Source organism: Triturus cristatus, chromosome 4_1 (genome assembly GCF_964204655.1).
Source record: "Triturus cristatus chromosome 4_1, aTriCri1.1, whole genome shotgun sequence".
Lineage (NCBI taxonomy): Eukaryota > Metazoa > Chordata > Amphibia > Caudata > Salamandridae > Triturus > Triturus cristatus.
Genome location: NC_140585.1, coordinates 61,176,619 through 61,202,439, shown reverse-complemented (window position 1 = coordinate 61,202,439; position 25,821 = coordinate 61,176,619). Strand labels below are relative to the sequence as shown.

At 44.4% G+C, this 25,821-nt stretch overlaps 1 protein-coding gene across 7 annotated transcripts in view; it reads left to right on the top strand.

The window, feature by feature from the left end:
- LOC146839512 (uncharacterized) overlaps nt 1-25,821 on the top strand; it is an 85,956-nt gene that overhangs the window by 22,011 nt on the left and 38,124 nt on the right. Inside the window, exon 3 of one of the 7 annotated variants that reach the window (XR_014981095.1) lies at nt 15,578-15,718. The exons of the other annotated variants lie outside the window; for them this stretch is intronic. The gene's annotated coding sequence lies outside the window, so the exon portion shown is untranslated. The remainder of the gene's footprint in view (nt 1-15,577; nt 15,719-25,821) is intronic. 7 annotated transcript variants of the gene reach the window in all.

The window sequence follows — 25,821 nt, the reverse complement described above, 5'->3', positions numbered from 1 at the left end:
CCGCAGCGCGGGAACCGTTTTCGGCAGCAGGCAGGAGCGGCAGCAGGCGGGAGAGACGCCTTACCTTCGCCGTGAGGGCAACGGCCAGCAAAACTACAGCCCCCAGACGCCCCAGCCGGTCGCTTGCAGTGACGCGGCCAAGCGCGCCTGGAGGCGCTTTGAAAAACACCAGCAGCCTCCCGCAGCGCGGGACGCGCGCGGGCAGCGCCCGGGCCAAGCCCGGGCCAAGGGCGGGCCCGTCCTTGCCCGTCATCGCCAGGAAGAGACTGGACTGGGCAACCCCCCTAAAGACGTACATGTGATTGATGCCGTCAGGTACTACTTATTGCCTTTATAACACCTGTGTGGCATAGAGTGTAGAGATTGTGATACACGGCGACAATTAAACAAGATATCGAGTTTATATTCACTGCGTAAGTCTGCAGTCTAGTGAAGCTATATTCTATCTTGTACTTGTATTTGCGCCATTACCATGCCAGCTAAAGACACAAAGGGGAAAACTTCAAAAGTCCCATATTCCGGAGCAATGGACCAATTTATTACCAAAGTCAATTGTGTGATTGACCAGGAAATCACGCTCCTGGAACGTCGTGTATCCCAGGATCTCGGGGCGGCCAGGAGGTCTTCGCTGGGTCATATAGCTAATGTTGGTACCCCGGCTCCACTTATCATCACTAGTCCCGTAATGCCATGTTCTGACACTGATGTCTCGACTATTGATTTATTGCCTAGTGGAACAGTTGCAGTGTCAGTGGGTGAACAGTCTTTGGTCTCTGAATCACTGTTGAGTTCACCCCGTCCGTTACCATCTACACATAGTGCAACTACAGGACCATGCACTAGACAACTGCGAGATAGGAATCTTGGGGCTGTCCCTAAAACTAAACATGGTTATACCCCCACAAATGGTGGTAAGGCTAAGAAAGGAAGTAAAAAGCCAAAGCCTGCTAACCATCTGAGATGCCCCAGATCGTCTAATGCCCACCTAGAGCAGCATATACCGGCTACACCGATCAACAAAAATGCACCCCCAGTTTCCCCTTCACCTGTGGTGCAAATTGCTAGTGGGGGGGCAAATGTTATAACTAGCGGGGAGGGATTGTGCCATGACTTGTCCAATATATATGACGCAATTAGATCTCTTCTTCAACCTATAAAGGATAGAATAAACAAATTGAAGATCATTTGTCTAAGATTGAATTAAGGCTTAGTGGTTTTTCCTACTCTAGAAGCAATATTGAGCATCCTGGCGCTTGTAAATCATTGGATAACACCCGAGTAGAAACTGTTTTGGCTGTCCCACAAAACTTGCCAGGACTGTCCATGACCTATCAGGACCCGACTACAACTAATAAATCTGTGGTCATGCCCGACCATGAGCAACCTGCTCAATGTAAAGCGCCCCAACATAAGCATGATGCCAAGTCTTCTACTCCTGTGACACCAAGGGGTAAAAATATCCCAAATCTACCACCTGAAGCTGCCCCATTTGTTGTTATCTTAACAGGGGTTCCCTTACTGGGTAAACAAGAGGTTGAGTCCCCTACTACTTTGAGAAACAGGGTTGTGCACTGGCTGAATAAAAATAGACCACTTCCACTGCACAAAGCCTGTAAGATAACTATGGTCAGGAGGGCGCCATGGGTTGGTCATTTGACAAAAAACATAGAGGGGGACTGTATTTTAGTAAATTTCGATGACCCCACCATAGTCGATTATATTTGTAACTGGAATGTCTCTAAAATAGATGTGTCAATTGAGACCTTTCCTCTGACTTACTTTTACCCCCCTGGTCATTTTACCACCAAATTTGATGGTTGGGAAATTGTGCGTAGAAATGGGAGGGGCCCTGTACAAGGACATTGGCCTAGACGTCCCTTTCCCATAGACCCTATCCCATTGCAAAATCGGTTTAGTAGCCTGGAGTCCGTTGATTGACTGGGGGGTGATGAAGGTATATTGGGTTGCTGCTTATCTGACGATATAAACACCCATTTGAAGGTAATAAATGTCCAAAATGATCACATTACCAGTAATGAAGAGACAACGGGGGCTAGATCAAATGTTGTACCTGGTATATTACATGAGGAGGAGTTTACTGTAGCATCTCCGATTACCCAACTAGAAGTAAGAAGTATCCCTGTGGAGGGTGTTGTTAAAGCTATAACAAGCCAAATAACACCTAAAAATGTAATATTACCAGAGGTAGGTCTTAACATCATGACCTGGAATATAGCTGGTTTAAGTTCAAAGTTAAATACTCCATTCTGGAATGATTTTATTACACAAGGGTTCGACATTATTTGCCTTCAAGAGACTTGGTATAAGGAGGCAATCCACGTGGAAGGCTATATTACATATTGGGCATTGGCTGTGAAGTCGGCAGCAGGAAGGGCTAAAGCCGGACTCTTAATTATGGTTTCAACTAAATTAACTCAGTTCAAACCTAAGACTTACCACGAGGTGTCCTTTTATGCCCAGTATTTACGACTGGAGCATGTTGCAGGCAAGGACCTAATTATTATTAACTATTATAATAATACCTTTGACGCACGTAGAGGCCCTATTGTTTATGAAATAGGCTGTGAAATAGATAAGTTGTTGGCTGGTTCTAGGAACCAATCGATTTTACTGTGGGCAGGAGATTTTAATATACAGACCTGTCAATATGTTGATCAAAGGATTTGTGGCTTTCTGGGGGAAATGGGTGATAATGTTGACTCCCCACATACCCATTTCCCTCATGATGATTATGGAAACTCCCTTAATAATTTGATAGCTAAATTGGATTTAGAGTTACTCGACTGTTCACTGAAAAAGGGCAATATTAAATGCCCAACCTTTACAGGCAGGGGTGCCCACTCTAATATTGACCACATACTTCTCTCCTGTAATACTGCTTATACTGATTTATGGGTAATAGAGCAAGCAGTAAGTGATCATAACAGTATCTCTGTAACTTTGTTGACGTGGGGAAATGTACATCCAGACACCACCACTTTTATTGGAGATATTGTTGCAGTGAGACCAAATGGGCCAAGAATTAAGTGGACCAATATTAATCCGGTTAAACTTCTGGGAGAAGTTATTATTAAATGCAAAACAGAAATTGACTACTGCCTAAGTAACGAGACAGTACCTGCCATATTGCTATCCAAATTCCATCAAATTATTTCTGTTATTGCTGGCTTACTGACAGGGAGGAGTAGGCCACCAAAAAACAGGTCTGTTGGCTGGTTCGACAATAACTGTATACAGGCCTTGTCGAGCTTAAAAGCTGCATTGGATATTAAACCTAGGGATAATACCCTTATTAAAGCTGAACGACTCAAATATAAGACCTCCCTGAAAGTTCGTAAAAAAGAAATACAGGAAGAGCTATGGCATAAATTAAATTTAGCTGCCAACACAAATAATAATGTTCTATTTTGGGAGACAATTAATTGCCCTTTCCTTAAGAATGATACCATTCCCGAAATAACATCTTATGTAAATTGCAATGATTGGATTGATCATTTTTCTAATATTTTTAATCCCGATAGGTTGGTTTTAGATTTGTCAGATAATCACAACTCTGTATGGCCATTGTCACCTCTATCCATTAGTTTGGAGGAGGTCTATCTGGGGCTGACAAAAAGTAAAGGGGGCAAAGCCCCAGGTCCAGACGCTGTCCCCGTGGATTTATATAAACAGGAGATGGACCTTTGGGCACCCATTTTAACTCGCATTTTTAATGCTGCTATTGAAGGTAAACTTCCTTTGACCTGGGGACAATCTATTATTGTCCCCCTATTTAAGAAGGGTTCTAGGTCCGAGGCACGAAATTATCGCCCTATCTCCCTCCTGGACTCATCGATTAAAATTTTGAGTAGGATACTCCTTAATAGACTGGAGATATGGGCAGAAGAAAATACCATTTTATCACCAGTCCAGTATGGCTTTAGGAGGGGAATGGGTACAGTGGAGCAGTGTCTGAACCTCGACCTCATTATAAATAAATATGTCACGGTCAAAAAAGGGAATTTGTTTTTATGTTTCGCCGATCTTAGTAGTGCCTTCGATCTGGTCGAACACTCCATTCTATGGCCAATACTACTGGAAATGGGCGCCCCAGCAGATATTGTGCACTTTTTGGCCAGATTATATGAAAGGCTCTCGTGCACAGTTCGTTTTGGACCGGACGGGGAATCTACTCCCTTTTTTAGAGTGACTCGAGGCATCAGGCAGGGCTGTGTCCTGGCCCCATTGCTTTTTTCTTTATTTGTCAATCAAATTGACTCAATTCTTAGGCAAGTCCCTACAGATGCCCCCAGAGTAGATGGCGACCCCATTCCAATATTGTTATATGCGGACGACGCCGTCCTCTTGTCACATACTCAAATAGGCCTTCAACGTTTAATTAATTGCTTCTGTAGGTTTATTGATGATAGGAAACTGTTAATTAACAAAGAAAAAACTTATGTAATGACCTGCGGGAGCAAGAAAGGTGCTAAAAAGACGTTCTTTCTGGACGAGAATAAAATTCAATCCGTGACCAGTTTTTGCTACCTCGGTGTCACATTTTCTGGTGATGGAAAATGGGATAACGAATGTGATAATGTGCGCCTTAAAATGGTAAAGAACATTAATGGAGTGTTTAGATTTGCCTCCAAGCTTGGGAATAGTAGAATTAATGACATGATTTCGATTTATAAAGCCAGATGTATCTCCTCCGCTTTATATGGTGCTGGAGTTTGGGGGCACCATACCCTTAGTGGTAAACATATCCAACTCGATGAGAACTCATTTTTGAGACGTCTACTGTGTACCCCCGCATCAGCTTCCATAGAATTAATTCACAGAGAGGTGGGGCTAGACTATATTGAAGATCTTGCAGCCCTTCGCCCTCTGATTTTATGGCGTTCCATCTGGTCTAAACCCGAAACCTTATTTACACAAAGAGTAATAAGAGATTGTCTAAGGCTGGACCATTGTCTGTATATTCCTTGGCTCAGACATATCTATTACTGGTTTAAGCTCCTTTTTAATCAAGATCCCTTTTTAATTCCCGAGGAAGCTGCCAGTATATCTAAATTAGATCTCAAGGTGTCTTTCTTACGATATACGAGACAATCTAGAGATTCTGTCCGTCTTAACCAGCGTACTTACGTCTTTTATGGTGAAAATAATTTAAACGAAGGTTTCCAGCCATATTTGACCGAAGTCACAAGAAGATCCCATCGCTTTGTTCTCACTCGGCTAAGGCTTGGAATAGTACACCATCTTGTGTCCTTTCCTATCACCAGGCAGCAGAGTAATATTTTATGCCCATGTGATGATTTATCCAAACAGAGTTGTTGCCATTTTATGCTTTTTTGTAAATTTTATGTATTTTTAAGACGTCACTTTTTAAAACCTATCTTTTTAAAATACAATGTTCGGACTACAAAGAATGCAATGCAGTTACTATTCAATCTGGAGAGTGCAGATATATGTTTTTATACAGCTACCTATATTTTGAAATGTATGTGTGCCAGGAAATCTATTATCATGTAATTCTCTTGGCCTTTCATAAATTGCATTGTCACTTTAGCGAGTGAGCAATATAAGCGACTCTTTGCACATGTCCAGAATTGTGATTTGCACTTTACTTGGCATTTCTTTGCTGTACCACGACACAAATTGGAGCTATAGGGGCAGAGAACAGGTCATCCCCCACTCAAACGTTTCTATACAACAAGTGACCTGTTCCCAAGGTGAAGAACCATTCAAACATCTATACCCTTGGTCATAAATTTAAGACAATCTATACAGCATGTGGTCACACCATCTATGCTACTTATGGGTATGATGTCACCAATTTAAAAAGGTAAAGAAAGGAGAGGAAATTCATACGAGGTACAATAGTCTCATTAATCCCAGATGTCTGTCTCTAAACACCCAATAGTAGTGAAAAAGTGTAGGAAAGGAGCGAGGGAGCCTCACGGTAGCACCACCATGGAGGTTTAAGCAGGAAGGTACTCGCCTGCTGCCTCAAGGTCTCATCATCAGCAACCCTCGTTCCGAAAACAAATCGAGTGTAAGGGAGGAGAAATGAATAACAACCTAAAGAGTGCTGAGGTGTGTATAAAGAAAAATGTAGTGCCAAATTGTGTGCACCTAGGAAACCCCACAACTTATATATAAAAGTGAACTAGAACACACTGGCTTACAATTTTATTCCGTGCTGTGTGTCTACTTCAATTTAAAATGCCGACATGTTTCATTGCCTTTGGGTACACTCACGGCAATTTCTTCAGGGCGTGGGGTTTTTTCTCAACCCTGCATTTCCGCCTATCTTTTGATAAAAACTTCTGTAAGAGACAAAGGGAAAAGAGACAAACAACAACACATAGCAACATTAATTGGCAACGGGCAAAGTGTATTATTTCCCTTGTAGCGTATAGGCCATGTCATTTACCGGAATTTTACCCAGCGCGGGTATACCTTTACCCTGGAGCTCTGGTATGCGATAAACTGCATTCGTTCTGGGCTCTTCTGGAAGGCTCCTACTGTGAGCCTGTAACACATAACCATGATTCACAAGCCTATTATTATGGATTTTGACATATCGTAATTCACTATACGTCTATCCTTCCGCTTTGCGCCTCATGCTACTAGTGTCAATGGCGCCTCCCTGTCTTGCAGCTTTCCCGTGTTCACAATATGTTACCATGTCTCAAATTGTAACTGTAGTGGGATGCTGTTTCTTCGCTACTATAACCCTCTTAGTTGTATTTAAAAGGTTGTATTTTAAAACAAGGGTTGGGAAGGGACCTCCTAGATATGTTGCCGACCCTCCTGTCTTGCACTCTGTAACCACAAGTCCACTACTCATAATTCTAGCTAGTTAAAAGTGCCCATTATTGTAGAGTTCCGAGGGGCCCTACCTTACCGGTCTCTCATTTTGCTTAACCCACCTTAGTTTCTTGTGCGTCCGGCGTTAGCTCAGCACCGCATCAACCCGGTACACTGTTGCCTGAGACTAAATACACTCTGGCTCACCTCGTGTACAAATCCGGAAGGGAACCGCCCTGCTCAAGGAGTGTCTAGTGAGGTGCTTCTGTCTGTGTTGTGCGTCGCCGCCATCTTGGAATGGTGTCCGTAACCAGTTTGTCACTCAACCCGCTACTCGTTCCTGGGGAAATGAGATAGAACGGTATCTCTATCGCTCTTAATAGGTAGCTCATTGGATTTATACCAGCCTGCCATTGGATACGTTACAATTACATCTATTTCTTTACTACAGCTATCAGTCAGTAGATATATATAGTTTGGCTGTACTAATTGTTTAGTGTCACATGGCGCCCTATTGTAAAGGTGTAGTGTCACCGCTCTCCGCTTACACCTTATCAATCCGGTGTGGGTTTAGGCTACACTTCACATTTCTTGATTCAAAACCCCACAACTTTATTGTGAACGAACAACCCCCTAGATGTGACTCACATCAAAACGGGTTAATAGACAGCGGTGTATTCTATTGTATTCCTATGATTATCGATTCCACACAACATCAGGATGTGTCAATCAGACCTGTCTCACCAGGAGGTAAAAAGTTCTCATTTAGAGTCTGTCCGCTGGTAGTCTCTTGCTGTTTATACTACGTGGTCGAGGTTGGGCCTGGATCTCGATTTCTGGCATACCGCACCACACTAGTTTTGTCTAGCGGAATAGGTGATTGATGGACTATACACTTACCCTATTCCACTCAATAAGGTCATTTAATCCGGTTTTGTCCACCCCTTCCTGATAAATCCAGCGTGCTTCCCTGGTGCTTAATCTGGTCTCCATATTGAATTGGTCCCCATCACCCTTTCAAGGACCACCCACCGTACATCTTTTGGCATATGTTTTTGGGACTGATAGTGTTGCACCAGTCTGGTGCTTAATTTCCCTGCACGTAATGTACTCAGGTGTTCTTGTATCCTGATTTTGACCTTACTGCTGGTGAGGCCAATGTAGTGGAGGTCACAGGGACATGTCAGTCTGTAAATGACATTAGATGTGTTGCAATTGCTAAATTGGTTTAAAAACCAGGTGGTATTGTTTGCAAGAGTTACACTTTTGGTGGCAGATGTAAACGCACACACAGAACAGCTCCCACATGGGTAATGTCCCCGCGGGATGTTGGTCTCACGGGGGTCCTGTCTTGGTCTTGTATGGACCAGGCGATCACGGATGTTCGCTGATCGCTTGAATGCGAAGCGGGGAGGTGGCATTTGCATATTCGCAGTGCTTAGCAGATGCCAGTGTCTGCGAATGGTCTGTCGGATTTTAGTAGAGAGTGGACCAAAAGTGGTCACTACTGGAATGCAGTCGCTACTTTTCTTCGGAGTTTTTTCTAATAAAGCAGCGCGCGGGGTGTTGTAAGCTCGCTTTCTTGCTTGTTTGATGACCTTAATTGGGTATGCCCGGTCCTTCAACTTATTGGCTAGCACCTGAGATTGTTCAGAGTAGTGTTGTAAAGTGGAACAATTGCGGCGATACCTCAGAAACTGCCCTACGGGTAAATTATCCCTAAGTGCTCTAGGATGAAATGATCTATAGTGCAATAGGGAGTTTTTGTCCGTTGGTTTTTGATGGACCGTAGTAGTCAGGCCCCCATTTTCGGCTTGTATATCAAGGTCCAGATATACTGCAGTTGTACTGCTCACCGACCATGTGAATTTCAAGCAGCCATCAAGGCCATTGAGCCACGTGAGGAACTCATTGAGTCTCTCTTCTGAGCCTTCCCAAATACATAGAACATCGTCTATGTATCTCTTCCAGAGGACAATGTTCCTCTGGAAGGGATTGGTGTCTGGGTTGATATGATAGGCCTCAAATTGGCCCACGTAAATACATGCCAGACTAGGGGCGAAGGTAGCCCCCATCGATGTCCCGGATACCTGAAGGTATAACTGTTCCTTGCATGCAAAAAAATTCTTTGTTAGAGCAATCTCAACACACTGGAGAACAAAGGTCTGTGGTGTATCATAAAACCATTCAGAATCTCTCAGGGCTCGTGCTGCTGCCACCAGCGTGGCCTCCTGAGGGATACTCGTATATAGAGATTCTATGTCTATAGTGACGAGGTAGTGGTTGTCAGGGTTATATGATACATTTTCCAGGATTCTTAAAACATCCGTGGTGTCTTGGACGTATGAGGGTTGAGTGATGACGCATTCTCTCAGAAAAAAATCTGAAAACTGGGATAGTGGTTCCAGTAGGGACTGAATGCCCGATACTATGGGGCGACCCGGGGGGGGGGGGCGTTGTGCTTTGTGAATCTTGGGGACTATATAGAACGCCGGAACCCTTGGTTTTAAATTGATCAGGAATTCGGCTTCTCTATATGTAACCCACTTCTTTTCCTTAGCTTCCGTCACTAATTGGGTGATCATTACTTGTAGTTCCTTGGTAGGGTCCCGTACCAAGGGGCGATAGTTATTACGATTACCCAAGAGCCTGGCCACTTCGATGTCATAATCTTGAGTATCCATCACTACCACAGCCCCGCCCTTGTCGGCCGGCTTGATAGTGATGGATTGATTGTTCTGTATACTCTTCAGTGCTTGCCAATCTACATAACTCATATTACTATGAGTCGTGGTTTGCATGTTTTGTTCCAACTGAAGGATATCTTGTAGTACCTTCTGTTCGAACACTACTGTTTCGGGGCCCACTGCACTGTTGGGCGGACAGAACTGGGAAGGTCGGCGCAGATTTGTTGAAAACACCGACATATTTTCCTGTTCCTTCCCCTCAAAAAATTTTTTGAGTTTAATTTTCCTCATCAGACCATGAAGCTCGGCCCGTAGTTGGAACCCATCGTGACGGGGGGTGGGTACAAACCCTAATCCTTTGTTGAGTACTGCAAGTTCTGTGTCAGTAAGTTGATGTTTTGAAAGGTTAACCACTATGTTGTTATTTGCAGTTATAGGGGTGTTCTGCCTCTGCTGCGTGTAATCCTGGGGGAGAATGGCTGCCAGGTGGAGTTCTGATTCTGGTGAGCCCGACCGCGTCCCCGACCTCTGTAACTGGCCCCTCGTTGGTCTGTTGGGTTCTGTGTTTGCTGTCCTAAAAAAACCCTAAACATTGCTCCCAGATCCTCATTGGTTTTATCCTGGGGATTAAATCTAACCCTCTGGTTAGAAGTGGATGCCTGGGCAGGGGTCTCATCTTCCTCACTGCTGGTATTTTCAAATGTCCAGTTATTAGGAGCTCTTCTCCCCTGGCGACGTCCCCCTCTCCCACCTAGTTGGAATGTTGGTTGGGGTTGGGTCTGTTGATAGTATTGATCTTCAACATATGGGAAAGCCCATTCATGGCTAAACCTATCCAGATTGCGTCTAAGTCCCTTAATCTTTTGGTTGACCATGTATGCTTGATATTCATTTAGGTCTTTTTGAATTCTAGCCAGCTGTTCTTTTGTGTCAGTGATAGTTGTGTCTGCCTTTATGGTCTCCTCTAACTCTAGAATCTCCTTGAGGAGCTCATCACTGAGCCTCTTGGCCGTATTAATTATCAAGACAAGCCACTTTTTCACTACTATTGGGTGTTTAGAGACAGACATCTGGGATTAATGAGACTATTGTACCTCGTATGAATTTCCTCTCCTTTCTTTACCTTTTTAAATTGGTGACATCATACCCATAAGTAGCATAGATGGTGTGACCACATGCTGTATAGATTGTCTTAAATTTATGACCAAGGGTATAGATGTTTGAATGGTTCTTCACCTTGGGAACAGGTCACTTGTTGTATAGAAACGTTTGAGTGGGGGATGACCTGTTCTCTGCCCCTATAGCTCCAATTTGTGTCATGGTTATGAGAACGGCAGCTTAGCCGTGAGAGCTTTTAAACGATTTTCTATTCATTACGAGGGACAACACTTAGCGACATTAATATTTGGCTGTTCTTCCTTTGGAAGACTTTGATGGGCATGAGCCATCCCTAGAAAATACCTATCCCTTACTCTCCGATTCTCACACTCTGTACACCTTATCCACCATTTCCATAGAAAATCCCGGGAGTATCTGTATTGTGGGTGGTTCAACAGTAGAGAGATAGGAATATGGACAAGTTTTGCCTCGCATTCACGGACGAACATATAGCGTCAATCCTATCAGGCCCCTCTTTACTACCTAATGCTCCCTTAAATGGGGCTCCTTCTGCCCGTGACGAATGGGAGAAACTATCCAACACCAAGAAAAGACAAGTGAGGATAGCACTCCATGGAGCCCTGATGACGGAATATCTTAGGGCCGGCGCAGCACCTGCCAGCCTTCTAGTGCGTATAGAACCTAAAATCTTTTTGGAAGACAAGAAATTCCGGGTGGACTGGAGCTATATAGCGAACAAGTGCACCCGGGACTGGCTTGTCTTGATAATTAATACGGCCAAGAGGCTCAGTGATGAGCTCCTCAAGGAGATTCTAGAGTTAGAGGAGACCATAAAGGCAGACACAACTATCACTGACACAAAAGAACAGCTGGCTAGAATTCAAAAAGACCTAAATGAATATCAAGCATACATGGTCAACCAAAAGATTAAGGGACTTAGACGCAATCTGGATAGGTTTAGCCATGAATGGGCTTTCCCATATGTTGAAGATCAATACTATCAACAGACCCAACCCCAACCAACATTCCAACTAGGTGGGAGAGGGGGACGTCGCCAGGGGAGAAGAGCTCCTAATAACTGGACATTTGAAAATACCAGCAGTGAGGAAGATGAGACCCCTGCCCAGGCATCCACTTCTAACCAGAGGGTTAGATTTAATCCCCAGGATAAAACCAATGAGGATCTGGGAGCAATGTTTAGGGTTTTTTTAGGACAGCAAACACAGAACCCAACAGACCAACGAGGGGCCAGTTACAGAGGTCGGGGACGCGGTCGGGCTCGCCAGAATCAGAACTCCACCTGGCAGCCATTCTCCCCCAGGGTTACACGCAGCAGAGGCAGAACACCCCTATAACTGCAAATAACAACATAGTGGTTAACCTTTCAAAACATCAACTTACTGACACAGAACTTGCAGTACTCAACAAAGGATTAGGGTTTGTACCCACCCCCCGTCACGATGGGTTCCAACTACGGGCCGAGCTTCATGGTCTGATGAGGAAAATTAAACTCAAAAAAATTTTTGAGGGGAAGGAACAGGAAAATATGTCGGTGTTTTCAACAAATCTGCGCCGACCTTCCCAGTTCTGTCCGCCCAACAGTGCAGTGGGCCCCGAAACAGTAGTGTTCGAACAGAAGGTACTACAAGATATCCTTCAGTTGGAACAAAACATGCAAACCACGACTCATAGTAATATGAGTTATGTAGATTGGCAAGCACTGAAGAGTATACAGAACAATCAATCCATCACTATCAAGCCGGCCGACAAGGGCGGGGCTGTGGTAGTGATGGATACTCAAGATTATGACATCGAAGTGGCCAGGCTCTTGGGTAATCGTAATAACTATCGCCCCTTGGTACGGGACCCTACCAAGGAACTACAAGTAATGATCACCCAATTAGTGACGGAAGCTAAGGAAAAGAAGTGGGTTACATATAGAGAAGCCGAATTCCTGATCAATTTAAAACCAAGGGTTCCGGCGTTCTATATAGTCCCCAAGATTCACAAAGCACAACGCCCCCCCCCGGGTCGCCCCATAGTATCGGGCATTCAGTCCCTACTGGAACCACTATCCCAGTTTTCAGATTTTTTTCTGAGAGAATGCGTCATCACTCAACCCTCATACGTCCAAGACACCACGGATGTTTTAAGAATCCTGGAAAATGTATCATATAACCCTGACAACCACTACCTCGTCACTATAGACATAGAATCTCTATATACGAGTATCCCTCAGGAGGCCACGCTGGTGGCAGCAGCACGAGCCCTGAGAGATTCTGAATGGTTTTATGATACACCACAGACCTTTGTTCTCCAGTGTGTTGAGATTGCTCTAACAAAGAATTTTTTTGCATGCAAGGAACAGTTATACCTTCAGGTATCCGGGACATCGATGGGGGCTACCTTCGCCCCTAGTCTGGCATGTATTTACGTGGGCCAATTTGAGGCCTATCATATCAACCCAGACACCAATCCCTTCCAGAGGAACATTGTCCTCTGGAAGAGATACATAGACGATGTTCTATGTATTTGGGAAGGCTCAGAAGAGAGACTCAATGAGTTCCTCACGTGGCTCAATGGCCTTGATGGCTGCTTGAAATTCACATGGTCGGTGAGCAGTACAACTGCAGTATATCTGGACCTTGATATACAAGCCGAAAATGGGGGCCTGACTACTACGGTCCATCAAAAACCAACGGACAAAAACTCCCTATTGCACTATAGATCATTTCATCCTAGAGCACTTAGGGATAATTTACCCGTAGGGCAGTTTCTGAGGTATCGCCGCAATTGTTCCACTTTACAACACTACTCTGAACAATCTCAGGTGCTAGCCAATAAGTTGAAGGACCGGGCATACCCAATTAAGGTCATCAAACAAGCAAGAAAGCGAGCTTACAACACCCCGCGCGCTGCTTTATTAGAAAAAACTCCGAAGAAAAGTAGCGACTGCATTCCAGTAGTGACCACTTTTGGTCCACTCTCTACTAAAATCCGACAGACCATTCGCAGACACTGGCATCTGCTAAGCACTGCGAATATGCAAATGCCACCTCCCCGCTTCGCATTCAAGCGATCAGCGAACATCCGTGATCGCCTGGTCCATACAAGACCAAGACAGGACCCCCGTGAGACCAACATCCCGCGGGGACATTACCCATGTGGGAGCTGTTCTGTGTGTGCGTTTACATCTGCCACCAAAAGTGTAACTCTTGCAAACAATACCACCTGGTTTTTAAACCAATTTAGCAATTGCAACACATCTAATGTCATTTACAGACTGACATGTCCCTGTGACCTCCACTACATTGGCCTCACCAGCAGGAAGGTCAAAATCAGGATACAAGAACACCTGAGTACATTACGTGCAGGGAAATTAAGCACCAGACTGGTGCAACACTATCAGTCCCAAAAACATATGCCAAAAGATGTACGGTGGGTGGTCCTTGAAAGGGTGATGGGGGACCAATTCAATATGGAGACCAGATTAAGCACCAGGGAAGCACGCTGGATTTATCAGGAAGGGGTGGACAAAACCGGATTAAATGACCTTATTGAGTGGAATAGGGTAAGTGTATAGTCCATCAATCACCTATTCCGCTAGACAAAACTAGTGTGGTGCGGTATGCCAGAAATCGAGATCCAGGCCCAACCTCGACCACGTAGTATAAACAGCAAGAGACTACCAGCGGACAGACTCTAAATGAGAACTTTTTACCTCCTGGTGAGACAGGTCTGATTGACACATCCTGATGTTGTGTGGAATCGATAATCATAGGAATACAATAGAATACACCGCTGTCTATTAACCCGTTTTGATGTGAGTCACATCTAGGGGGTTGTTCGTTCACAATAAAGTTGTGGGGTTTTGAATCAAGAAATGTGAAGTGTAGCCTAAACCCGCACCGGATTGATAAGGTGTAAGCGGAGAGCGGTGACACTACACCTTTACAATAGGGCGCCATGTGACACTAAACAATTAGTACAGCCAAACTATATATATCTACTGACTGATAGCTGTAGTAAAGAAATAGATGTAATTGTAACGTATCCAATGGCAGGCTGGTATAAATCCAATGAGCTACCTATTAAGAGCGATAGAGATACCGTTCTATCTCATTTCCCCAGGAACGAGTAGCGGGTTGAGTGACAAACTGGTTACGGACACCATTCCAAGATGGCGGCGACGCACAACACAGACAGAAGCACCTCACTAGACACTCCTTGAGCAGGGCGGTTCCCTTCCGGATTTGTACACGAGGTGAGCCAGAGTGTATTTAGTCTCAGGCAACAGTGTACCGGGTTGATGCGGTGCTGAGCTAACGCCGGACGCACAAGAAACTAAGGTGGGTTAAGCAAAATGAGAGACCGGTAAGGTAGGGCCCCTCGGAACTCTACAATAATGGGCACTTTTAACTAGCTAGAATTATGAGTAGTGGACTTGTGGTTACAGAGTGCAAGACAGGAGGGTCGGCAACATATCTAGGAGGTCCCTTCCCAACCCTTGTTTTAAAATACAACCTTTTAAATACAACTAAGAGGGTTATAGTAGCGAAGAAACAGCATCCCACTACAGTTACAATTTGAGACATGGTAACATATTGTGAACACGGGAAAGCTGCAAGACAGGGAGGCGCCATTGACACTAGTAGCATGAGGCGCAAAGCGGAAGGATAGACGTATAGTGAATTACGATATGTCAAAATCCATAATAATAGGCTTGTGAATCATGGTTATGTGTTACAGGCTCACAGTAGGAGCCTTCCAGAAGAGCCCAGAACGAATGCAGTTTATCGCATACCAGAGCTCCAGGGTAAAGGTATACCCGCGCTGGGTAAAATTCCGGTAAATGACATGGCCTATACGCTACAAGGGAAATAATACACTTTGCCCGTTGCCAATTAATGTTGCTATGTGTTGTTGTTTGTCTCTTTTCCCTTTGTCTCTTACAGAAGTTTTTATCAAAAGATAGGCGGAAATGCAGGGTTGAGAAAAAACCCCACGCCCTGAAGAAATTGCCGTGAGTGTACCCAAAGGCAATGAAACATGTCGGCATTTTAAATTGAAGTAGACACACAGCACGGAATAAAATTGTAAGCCAGTGTGTTCTAGTTCACTTTTATATATAAGTTGTGGGGTTTCCTAGGTGCACACAATTTGGCACTACATTTTTCTTTATACACACCTCAGCACTCTTTAGGTTGTTATTCATTTCTCCTCCCTTACACTCGATTTGTTTTCGGAACGAGGGTTGCTGATGATGAGACCTTGAGGCAGCAGGCGAGTACCTTCCTGCTTAAACCTCCATGGTGGTGCTACCGTGAGGCTCCCTCGCTCCTTTCCTACACTTTTTCACTACTATTGGGTGTTTAGAGACAGACATCTGGGATTAATGAGACTATTGTACCTCGTATGAATTTCCTCTCCTTTCTTTACCTTTTTAAATTGGTGACATCATACCCATAAGTAGCATAGATGGTGTGACCACATGCTGTATAGATTGTCTTAAATTTATGACCAAGGGTATAGATGTTTGAATGGTTCTTCACCTTGGGAACAGGTCACTTGTTGTATAGGAATTTCTTTGCTGTACCCTTGCTGCTATGTTTGTTCCTTGGTCATATAAATTGAAAGTTACTGGAACAATTTTATTTGTTTTATATTGCTCATCCCATCATGCACTGGCACTTTATACGGGGATGGTAACTTGAATAACTGTTGGGGTAATTGGCCTGTATCCTGTTATTTTTTTATTTTATTTTTTTTAAATTTTATTGTATGATGTTGTGTGTTATTTTATGTCTGCTATGTGGCTGTTTAAACATGCCGAATAACGCATTTTTTAACTGAATGGGCAGGTATTCCTTAATTGCGATTTCGCAATTTGCTAATCGCAATTAAGGAATTTTAAGAAATCGCAAAAAGTTTGCAATTTTTTAAATACATCCCATTTTGCAATTCTCAAATAGCGATTCTTTAAAAATCGCTATTTGAGAATGGCAAATGGTGATGTTGATACATATGCCCCCTGATGAGTAAGACAGAGAATTTTAAAGTGAATCAGTTTTTTGCCTGTAAGCCATTGAGGAAGCATGATATTTTGGCATCACTAATTCTAGCATTATTGCTATATTGTGACTGTAGTCTTCCCAACGCAGTTTCCAGCAAGCCGAGGTTGAAAATAAAGGCGCTTACCCCCTCCACTTGTTTAGGGCTGTGGTGCAATGGCAATATCATATTATGATCCACGGTTGTAAAATGCAAGAGAGCAAACCTTTTTAATTTAAGGATGGAAAGTTAAATCTGGAGACCAGGTTCTTAATCTTTTCAGCTACAACTGGCTTGGGCCAGTGGTCCAACATCCCAGCTGATGTAGTTCCACCAACGACAAGAACTTCCGTTTTATCTCTGTTCATCTGAATACATTTAGTAGTCATCAGGACATGAATGACTGTCAAGCAGACCCCCAGATGACTGATGGAATTGTCAGAATCCTGGTCCAGTTGTAAGGAAGAGCTGTGCAGCATTGGCTTACACTTTAAACCAGGGGTCTCCAACCTTTTGTGTAGTGAGAGCTACTTCTGGTCAGTGAAAATCTTTGTGAGCTACTACTAAACCCCAAGCAACTTGCACATTTTTCCAAGAGACCTCCCACACTCAGTTTCATTGATGTTAAGCCTCATTTCTTCAGAGCCCGTACTGTGGTTTAAACACAATACTTAAGAGTTCCCTAGAAACACTGAAAGGAATGACTTTGGATTTGTGTTGTTGTCAAACCGCTTTACGACCTTTCAATTAATAGCTTCAAAATCAGGACCTTTCAATAGCTGTCACTGAAATAATCATTGTAATGCAGCTCAATTAACAAACAAACAGGAAAAGCAATCTTACCTTCAATGTGGAACTGTATGATGTCCTCTAATGCTGTGTGATCTGGTAGCCTGGTGGGGGCAATTCCTTGTTCTCAATAAACCAGGCCTCCAGCAAACACTGCTTTGTTCTTGTGCAGCAAATACAAATTTGGAAAGGTGCTGAAGCTACTTTTTCTTGTGTTTGTAAAACAGGCCTGCAGTACACTTTCCTTTGTTTTTGTTCAACTAATAAAAAAACTGGGGGCTGAAGATTCTTCTCCGCAGCGACTTTAATCTTGGTGTTCGTAATGAAACAAATATCTAGATTTGGGATTTCACCAGGAACTGTCATTGAACAAGTATTGATTGTGAATGCATTCAAATTATTTCAGTGAGAGACTTGGCACTGCATGGTGTCCACTAATCCCTTGTAATCTGGGGTGTAGCTTGAGAGGGCAACTCTTATGGAGTCATTTAAATGTTCGTCAGTCAGAATTTTGTGAAGTTCCTATCTGAAAATGCTGATTCACAAAGATAGGTAGAGCCAAATAGCGAAAAAAGTTTAAATGCAGCTGTGTGGATGTTCTCAAACTTTTCAGCATCCACAAGACTCCCGAAATGAATGTCAGATTGCCTTGATTTCAATTCAATGTCATTTTGAAGTGTGACAATCTCCATTTCCATTGTGGCAGAGCCAAGGTTCAAAAGCGCACTCATTTTCTCCGAAATGTCACTAACATCCACTTCCATGAAGGGGTTTGAAGTGAACATCACACAGGGCTCCAGTTGCTCAAAATCACTAAATCTGTCGCTGAACTCTGGATTAAGCCTCATGAGAAGGCTGCTGTATTTTTCGATATCCAGGAGCTCAGCCTCAGCTTTGTTTTCTGAAAGGATTTGGAGCACAGAGGGAAAGTGCTGCATCTTTCTTTTCTGTACATGCTGTATGAAAAGGTCAAGTTTTGATTTGAAAGTTTTCACAGAACTTACCATGTTGGTTATTGTCTTGTTTCTGCCCTGCAACTCGTAGTTCAATACATTTAATTTTTCTGTCACATCTGTCAAAAAAGCTAAATCGAGCAACCATTGAGTGTCTGATAACAGTGTGGTATCTTCATTTCTAGACTCCATAAAAGCTTTGACTTCTGGCAATAGCGAAAGGAATCTTCGCAGTATTTTTCCCCTGCTAAGCCATCGGATTTGAGTGTGCAGTAAAAGGTCACCATACTCGGCTGATAGTTCTTCAAGGCACAATTTGAAGGTTCGGTGCTGCTTGGCCTTTGCACAAATTGAATTAATAATTTTAACAACAGGAGTCATCACATGATCTAACCCCATTACCGTGGCACATATTGCCTGTTGATGTATAATGCAATGGTAGTTCAATAACGGAGGGAAATCAGGATCTGCTTTACAATTGGCAATGAAGCCGGAATGACGCCCTACCATTGCGGGTGCACCATCAGTTGTTATCGCCACTAACTTTTTCAATGGGACATTTTGTTTCACAAAATAATTTTTTCACCTCATTGTGTATGTCAGATCCTCTGGTTGTGGTTTTCAAAGGCAACAAAGTTAAAAATTCCTCTTTATCAGTAAAATCTTCAAAAACTGTTCTAACGAACATTGCTAACTGTGCAATATCGCTTGCATCAACAGATTCATCACATTGAAGAGAAAAATATTTGCATGTCTTTAAATCGCGCTCTAACTGCTCTATCATGTTGGTCGAAAATGCAGATACCCTTCTTGCCATAGTGTTTGACCTTAACTGCACATCTGAAATGGCAGACATCATTTCAGGGCTATTTTTAACGTCTTTGAATAAGGAGTTGGCCATTAGAAGCACTGCTTCATTCACAACGGCTCCATCTGAAAATGTTGCTTTGTGCTTAATCAAGTGATGAGTAACTACGAAGGATGCTTCAGTTGCCGCAGTGTCTTTCTTCGAGGGCTTTGTAAAAAAAAGATTGCTGTGTCTGCAATGCAGATTTCAGTTTGTTTATTTTTGTGACCTCAAGCTGCTTCCTTTAGGGAACTTCCTCTCAAAATGCATGTGCTTGGTTGAAAAATGCCTCTCAACATTGCCCTTTTTTCCCACTGCAACTTTTGCTCCACAGATCAAACATACACAGCTGTCTTTAATTTGTGTAAATAAAAATTCGTTCTCCCACTCTTGATGGAAGTAGTAAGTCTTACTCTTTGCCCTTTTGGAGGGGCCTGACTCTTCATCCATGATTAGTTGTTAAGGCTGTAAGCAAGAGTAAAAATGCTGATGATGTCAACATCCAATCCATAACAGGCAAGAATACCACGTGGACACCTTTAATAATGTTGTATTGCAGACCATTTGTGAGTAGCAGCCATGCTGGTAAATTAAACAGCACAGTTGGAAAGTGAGATAACTAACCCACCTTAGCTATGTTTAATTATGAACACAGGAGGACTGCTTTTCACAAATGACCTGAGATTTGATTAATTTTGACCAAAGCATAGTTCTGGGCTTGTATGGTCTTTAGTCGTCTTCTATAAATAGGAAGAGGACTTAAAATTGTACCACACACACCAAGCGCCAAATTCACAAAGATGAAGGTTTTGCAAATCAAAATTTGATTGGGTTCTCCTACATTTGTAGCAAACATTGGACTTTTTTCAAATTAAGACAAGCTTTCAAAACTACTCCAGGTAATAATATTCCATGACAGCTGCAGACTTTTGTGACATAGGCCTGTGACCTCCGGCTTATGGTGACTGGTATCACCCACACCACACAATATCACCTTCGTAAACAATATTAATTCTCCATTCTCTTGGGATTACTCTCTTAACTGCCTGTCCGTTCCTGCCCTTTATCTTAGCGCAGCAAGGTGGCTTGCTATGCTGTGTGAAAGTTTTCTAAATATGCCCCCCAGACCCAGAATAAACTACTATAGCGCTAAAATTTGGCATTTAAATAATTTGCGTGATTGGACCTATTTTTTTCCAAAATTTCACCTAATTGCGTGAATGGAAATTATGTGTATTTTGCACACACCTACTAATAACCAGAAGCAGACAATGCAAGATATCAAGTGTAGCCATTTTAAAGATGGCGAGAGAATGTGGCCTAACGGCTAGGGCGGTCGAACTCTGAGGTGGGGAACCAGGTTCGATTCTCTGCAGGGGCGCTCAACGTTCTGTGATTGAGGGGCTGGGCAAATCACTTAATCTCCCAGTGCCTAACAAAAATGAATGTGTCTGTTTGTAACGTAACTGGTGCTCATGTAAAGCGCTATGATAACTTTGGGTCTAGTTTGCGCTATAAAACTCCACACAAAAAGAAAATGACACAGTTCCCCTTGAAAAGTACATTCTCCAGGGCCAAGCCTGAAGAACATCGCTGCTGTTGAAGACAAGCTGGCACACTATTGCAGCCATACTGGAAGATGATGGGTACTGGGCTGCATGTGTGAGCCTTGGCTCCTGGCCAATAGGTGGAAATGTAGTAAGTAGGTAGGGCCATGACATGCCACATTACTGTCATGTGGGGCGTACGTTAAGAAGACTCACAGACACAACAGTGAGACCACAAACTAAAGCACAAGCCACAATAGTGACACAACACAAGGCGTGAAAGAGGAGGCCACTGCTTGTTGGAATTGGAAAGAAAAGAGGCCCCGCACCAAATTAGAAGTAGCCCCATTAGCAAATAAATCCAATCGCTAACAAAAGTGGGCCACATTTGTGAATTAAGTTTATGAGAGAGTGATTGCCCATGACAGATATAAAAAGATCACTTTTGATCTTGTAAATCTAGCAGTGTATCTGGTTCCAGTGCCCTATTGGATCTCATCATTTCCGTGAGCTTTTCATCGACCTTAATTGGGCATTCCATCTTGTGTCGCTGCTCAGGATGTAATAATCATAAAAGTGTGACCCATTGCAAGTAATAGTGCACCCCTGCTAGTATATAGTTCCCCCTCATATAGTTGCTTATAAAATTTCTGAATGATAATGAGCTTCCCGACTTCATCACAAACTACCATTCCATCTCTCATCCTGACCTAATTTCACCCGTGAATCATCTAACTTAGTGTTCTGAGCCTGTTGGCAAGTTGCTTTCATACCCGGCCTATTCCATGTTCTGTAAAAGGTTTGTTCTGAATGTAATATAATCATTCAGAAGCAAGGAAGTATTTGCTCCACTGTAAGCATTTTGGAATATGGGGACTTAAGACTAATTAAGCATGCGTCGTTGTTAATGTTCACTTTCTGACAGGCCTGCTCGAACATAAAGGCTCAGTACTATAAGACTCACTACTATAAGTAGTAATTAGCTGGAAAGATAATTACTTGTAGTAGGAAGGCCGAGGCTTTGTGCGAGGGGCACATTGTGGAAGTAGAAAGGGCGCAGAAAGGGAAAGATACCAAATCGTCTTTTTCGCAGTCTTTTTTTCGCAGTTTTATGTAAGGGAATTTTCTTAATCCATTTGCAACAGTTTGCAGAACTGTGCAGTAACTTAAATCTTGCACATTTCCATCACCAAAGCACTGGTGAGTCTGTTATAGTGATTCATAACTGTCAAGGCCGCAAAGTGCTTTGCTATTGCTCAGATAATTAGCAAAGCTTTCTCTGTGCATAGTTAAAAAGGTGAAGGTTTGTTTTGCAGCAGCTCTAGGAAGCCTTGGAATGGATGTTGTGTGTGCACGTCTGAGGCATAATCCAACCTAGCCTGTGTGGAAAGTGTAGGTGTGTAAAGCATGAGATGGTGAGAAAAGGTGTTAGGACAGGCTCTACTGAACACACGTGAGCAATAGAAGGACAGCCCTATCTCGCCACGAGGCCCAGAGTAACCATAATAGAATGCAACAATTGTCCCATGAGACTCACTTATCACAGTACATCTCTTACTTTCGAGATACACAACGTAATGGAATCATTAATCACTTATCAAATAATACCAAAAATGAGTACAGAACACTTCTCTCTTGGTTTCCACAAATAACTAACTCACTTTGTAGGTCAGAACACAGTGCAATATGTAATGATAATGCAGATGACACAGTGCTCAAACGGTGAACATATACAAAACATACAAAAATGACACTGTACAAAGCCCCACGTTGTAAGATGATCTGAATTCTGAAACAATTATGATAATTAGATAGTAACGACAAACAAGGACACTTTCATTTCTGGCTTTTTTTGTTTTCTTTTTTTTTCATTTCTTTTTTTTCATTTAAGGTACAGGGAGATTAAGTGATTTGCCCAGAATCACAGGATGTCGTAAAGTAGAAAGGTGCATGTACCCAGCCCGGATATAAGCATGTGCCTCATGAGTACACAGGCCTCTCTGCAGCAGGTGCTCGGGCTACTAACATTCGCATCGACTTCAATGCCCACTTCGGAGAGCTTGGTCAACCCCTGCTACCAGAGCACGATGGTGAGGGTACACAGTTCTTCGGTACCCTCCCAAGGAACAACAGAAAGTCTGCTGCTATCAAAGCTCTTCCATTTCTGCCCAGTGCTCTGACGCCTGTTTCAAGGAGCAGGGGGGACGTTGAAGCGAGCGAGGGACCGGAAGCGCAGGATTAAGAAGTAGGTCGGACAATCCTATATTCGTACACTCGTACAGCGTCTCACCCCCTGAACAAACACAAACATATCCCTAGGACAGGTTCTGTGACCTTGGATGCTCGGACTGCAGGCGGGTGGATTAGATAGGTTTGCGAGGCAGGATTCAAGCCTATATGGGCTGCTTTGCTGTATTACCCAGTCCCAGAATGTTTTTTTAGAAGATTATTAGAAGCTAACGAGACAGCCTTAGGTCGTCGCTAACAGAGATTCACTGTGGGCTCATTAACCTAGGGCCGGCCCATAGGTGGCTGGAACACACCAGTGCCAGTCAATACAGGCCCGGATCTACAGGTACAGGCACAAAACCACAATGCATATTGTTAGAAAAGGGTAGCGTGGTGCAGAGCGGGTGGGCCAAACTCTGGAGGAAATGTGTAAGGCATCCACGCAGTTCACACAGGCGACACACCAGGCACACTACAAAAAGAGACGCTACACAAGTTTGTGTAAGAATAACTTTTGTATTGTAAAAACACAAGATATTAATAGCAATATCTATACTGCGCCAACTGGCGCCCGGTCAAAGTTTACAGGGGGGGAATTATATACATGGCAGGGCCAATCGGGCCCCTGCCGAAACCATTGCGACATACAGATAAAATAAATGTACGTGAGGAATAAAAGTAAAGTCCATCAGCATTAATCCTGCAATAAAATACATCAGGGCAGAACATTAGGCGTTAATCCGGAACACCTGCAATAAACCATCATGACATCACCATAAGTGTAAGTGACATGAATACCCCCGAGGCAGGAAAGCTGTGAGGGGAAAACATTAGGCAATCACCTGTGGCATAAACATGTAACCATTTGGCTTACTTCGAATGGGGAACACGTCATGCAGAACACCAACGCTGTAGCCTTAGGGGAGGAACATTACCAGCATGACTGCAGCATAATTAGCCCCACAGCATTATCATAAGGCCTAACCGGGGGCATAAATCACATTAGCGTTAGGCACAGAACCTGTGAAACATATGTTGCATCACATTAGAAAACCTCATTTACAGTGGGTAACAAGTGCATTAGCATGAGGCAGCACCCTCAGTGTAAACGCCAGGCAACATCACATTAGGCATTAGCAGATGCATAAGGCATTATTCTCGAGCCTGAACCTGTGGGCATAAAAATTAGGCAGAGCTCCTGCGGCAGAACACCAACAGTAAACGGGGAACCGCCAGCAGCCACTGGCGAGGCCATGCACTTAGCATAATCAACATTAACAGTACACTTTACGTAAATGCACCTGGGCATGGAGGCATCAACATTGACCTATAACCGCATTAACATGGGGCAGAAACCCATTACACTCGGCATATGAACATGGGCATAGGTCACATGGGGCATGGACACATGTGCATGAATCATGAGGCTCCTCCCTTGCCCAACTAAGCCACCCCCCTGGGGTTCCCTAGCTGGTTGTGGCCAGGACTGGCCCCTAGGCCATCCAGATATCTCTGGCCCTTGCGATCTCAAAGAGTGGGGGGCAGTAACCCCAGGCCCGTAGTACCCGTTGACCACTCTCCTCCTTGCAGTCCCAAACTGCCACTGGTCCTCCCACCTGGGGTCCGCACCCTCAGGCTGACCAGCCATCAGGGGCGAGGCTCTCCTCCCCCCTACCTCTCCTTCTGAGGTTCCTCACCCTCCTCCCATGCGAGGCACCCTCAGACCACCATTCTCTCCCCAGTCCAGGGCCTTGACCCTGCAACTGGTTCCCCAACCTAGGGTCTAAACTCTTAGGCTGCACCGGTGCCAGGGGCGAGTCCTCCCTCCCCCTGCACCCCCTCCCAGAGTTCCGCACCCTCCCAACGGGAGTAGTACCCCTGGAAGACAATTCTGAGGGGACACTGCTTACAGATGTCCCACCTGCCAGGTCAGGCAGTACCTGTCCCTGGCCTCCCAACCCAGGATCTAAGCCCTGTGGCTGAGCCGGTGCCAGAGGCGAGACCTTCCTCCCTCTGCACCCCCTTCCAGAGTTCCGCACCCTCCAACCTGGAGAAGTACCCCTGGAAGTCAATTCTGGGGGGACACTGCTTACAGATGTCCCACCCGCCAGGTCAGGCAGCCCCGAACCTGGCATCCCAGCCCAGGATCTAAACCCTGTGACTGAGCAGACCCCAGAACCTCTGGAGCTCTGATTACAGACGCCCCTGGTTCTCCTGACACTAGGGGCTCCCCTTCACTGGACGGCACATCAGGACAGCCTAGGCTCCCAACCTGGGGCTCCCTTATGGAACTCTCCAGGCCCTGAGATTGCGGTTGGGGCACCTCGGGACACCTCCCCGTCTCACTCCTTCCTGTAGATAGGACGTGAGGCCCTACAACCCTCTCACTTCCCTGGGACCTAGCTGGGCTATTCGCCACCTCTCCCACCTCGCTGGGTTGAAAGATCCCTGCACCACTCCCTTCAGGGTCACCCCCCAATGCCTCCTCAGACACCCTGGCACTCACCCAGAGGTCTGCCTTCCGTGCAAGCTCCCTGGGGTCGGAGAATCTGCACTCTTAACAGGTGGTGACGCAACCTTGGGAAACAATTCCTGAGCATGTGCTCCTTGATGACTACCTGGCAAAGCCCTTCCCAATCATTCACTGCACTCCTCACCACCCAATCCTCCAATGCAGTCCAACACACCTCCGCAAGCTCCCCCCAGGACTGGTGGGACAGTTTTCCCCTACCCCTGAACTCTAACTTGTCCCCCTCCTCCTGGAAATCAGGTACCGTCTCCTG